The sequence below is a fragment of the Tupaia chinensis genome, unplaced genomic scaffold (genome assembly GCF_000334495.1).
Source record: "Tupaia chinensis unplaced genomic scaffold, TupChi_1.0 Scaffold000101_1, whole genome shotgun sequence".
Classification (NCBI taxonomy): domain Eukaryota; kingdom Metazoa; phylum Chordata; class Mammalia; order Scandentia; family Tupaiidae; genus Tupaia; species Tupaia belangeri.
Window position 1 is genome coordinate 9,400,528 of NW_006159565.1, and position 3,093 is coordinate 9,403,620.

Sequence of the window (3,093 nt, forward strand, 5' to 3'; positions counted from 1 at the left end):
TATATATCAGCTCCACTTGCTATTGAAAGTAGATTAAGATCTTTTGTGAATCAATACAATATATTAAAAAAAAGGCATGGAAAGCAACTGTAGATATCAGAGACAGTATGGTAGGAGGGTTTGAAATGGCAGCGGGCAAAAGGTAGGGAATTAAGGAAGAAAATAACAAAGCAAAAATATAAGGAACATGAAATGGAAAATTATTTGTTGATAATAATATAGTAATATCCTTGATTTAGCCAATAAACAGTACATTCTGGATGAAAGATCTCATTTTGTATACAGTAATGATATACAGTGAATGAATGTAAATAAATAATTAAGAAAAAAAGACCAAGGTTGGTGGGAAAGCAAAGATATCTTACCTTCCTTCATCTGCTCAGGTGACTTCCTCATTATACTTTTCTCTTCTTAGTTTATTCTATCTAGTCATTCACCCAGTCCCAGAAAATCTGCCTTTAGGATCTTTGGAATTTACTTTTATCTGCTAACCCCCCTCATTGAGGCTATAGACATGGATAGAGAGAGGTACCAGGCGTGGGCTGAGGTTAGCTAGTGTCCAGGGGATGAGAAATGTCCTGAGCCTCACAATCTGAGCCCTGTCTCCTTCCTCAGCTGGATTCTTAGCCAGCTCCCACATCTTGGGCACACAGTGACCCACCTAGGCCACCTCCTGGCTGGCATGCTTCTTCTATGGCTTCAGTTTACCTTACTTTGTTTTAAGCTTGCTAAATCCTGCTCTTCTTTCAGAACTCAGCTTGGATATTACCACCACTGGGAAGCCTTCTCTGATCCTCACAGGCTGTCTTAGACACCTCTCTAATATGTGCTATTGCACCTTGGCATCACCTATTCTAATAAACTTTTTGAGACCTTTATTATATTCTTTGACAATTGCCCATTATCTTATTGTTCTTTTAAGTGCTCTGACCTGTACCACAATCCATGAAGAACAAGGTGTAAAAGACCCCTGAGATTCTAACCTCTAGGCACAGTAGCTAATGTGAGATAGGGACTCAATACATAATTCAGTAAGAAGTAAGTGGATGTGTTATCAAAAGTCCCAATTCTGCTGTTTCCTAGCTGTGTAAACTTGAAAAATTCACTAGACCTTTGTGAATTTTAGTTTTTCCATTTCTAAGAGAGATGTCTAAACAATGCCATTTATTTCCCATCTTTCTCTCTAATGATCCAATAAAAAGATGTGTAGTCTGAAATCATGCATAGAAAGCTTCGATTCAAAAAAGAAGGTGGTCTCCTTTGATGAGGTAATTGGAGAGGATTTCTGAGAAAGTTTATGAAATCAATTTTTTTTGAAGAATCCCTTATCCATTTGGGGTTAGATTAGCCAAAATCTGCATAAAGATTGGGGACACATGAGTTCTTTGTAGTTCCAATGATCATTTTACACCATAAGACATTAAAATGATCTTAAAGTTTATTCTAGCTTAGTTCACCTCTTTTTATACATAGAGAATAGAAGTCTCTTGATCTGTAATTTTTATGAATGTTTTGGTAGACCATTATATAAAATGTAGTACTATCAGCAGTAAATACAAATCTCATGCTCTTTAGCAGTGAGGAAAATGAGAACATTCTATCAAAAATGTTGCCTTTGTAGGCTGTGATTTTTAACATTTATTTTAAAGAGATGACCAAAATAAAAGAAGGGTGCAACAAGAAAGTCTTCAGAATGTTTACTCACTTAAAAAAATTACTGTGTCTATTCAGAAAACAACATAGGTATTTCATCAAAGAAAATGTAATCATTTGGCAAAATGTGGGCTTCTTTAGAGAAGTATAGATTTTTTTTTTTTTTAAGTCAACAGACCTTTAATAAGAAGTGGTTCCCGGGAGTAGAGTGTGGAATCCAATGATGTCAAGTTATGGGGGCATGCATCCCTGTCATTTTCCCAACAAGGATTTTCTGAATATAATCATAGTTATTAGCTGCAATCTTGCGCAGGCAATCCAAATAACGATTCTAACTCATTCCCAGGCTCTTTATAGTCTTTGCAGTCTGTAAAGCTCATTCACTGGATAGTTAGTATTTATATTCTATATAACTTTAGATATCACTTCTTTGCTTTTGGACTGATTGATAGCAGACTTTATATGCTGGAGGAAATATTTAGTGAACTTGATTCTTATTTTCTATAACTCTAGTCATGAAACACTGAGGTGTTGTAAAAATAAAATCCAACTGTGCCTGTTTAGCTCTGTAAAGATAACATTTAACTTTTGCCTTTTCGCTTCTGTACTAAGCTGATGCCGCCTTTATGATAAAAGCCCTGAGTTATGCAAACCCCAAGGACTTGCTCAGCTCCTTGCAGGCCAGCTCAGCTCCATGCAAGAAGTCAGGTCCCTTATCTTACTTACTCATTCTTTCCTCCCCCCACCCCACCAACATCTATATAACCTGAATGCCTCTTTGTTCGGGGCTTCACTCGCCATCATGTCTTGCATGACTGAGAGTGAAGTCCTAGCGCGCTAGAAATAAAGCCTCTTGCACTTTGCATCAAGAACCGACTTTTGTGGTTGATTGGGGTCGCCGTAGCACTCCCTGGACAAAGAGGATTGGCCGGTTATCCACAGGAACCTTTCACCAGCAACTTGACAAACTTCCTTCCAAGTTACTACCTATAATGACCCCAAAGTTAAACATGGTGGGTCATGGCACTCATTTTAAATTTCTGGTGGGAGAGTGAGACATGGGCCACCTTTTAGTAGACTTGATACTTATCAAGATTAGAACATTCTGGTTACTGTGACTTGGGGGGGGGATCCTAAAATTAACCAGTGTCCCTGAGGGTCCTAAGACTTTATAATAGTACCCTGTTACATGGTTTGAGAGTAACATCTTGGGACCAGCAGATAGCATCATGGCTACGCCGCTGGATTCCCATGTAGTTGATGGGGGTTTGGGTGTTGGACCTGGTAGCTTAAACTCACACCAAGTGCTGTGTGTGTGTGTGCCCAAGATCCCAAGGGGAGAATGGAGGAGAAGGGATTGTGGCGTGGCCATCTCCCCTTGGAGGGTGATTTTCTCCCTTTCTGTGTCTCTGTCTTTATCCGTCTTTCTGGCAAGCACAC

At 38.9% G+C, this 3,093-nt stretch overlaps 1 pseudogene; it reads left to right on the forward strand.

The window, feature by feature from the left end:
- Positions 1-2,494, forward strand: part of LOC102486258 (phospholipid scramblase 1 pseudogene) — an 8,818-nt pseudogene extending 6,324 nt beyond the window's left edge.
- The last annotated feature ends 599 nt before the right edge of the window (positions 2,495-3,093 follow it).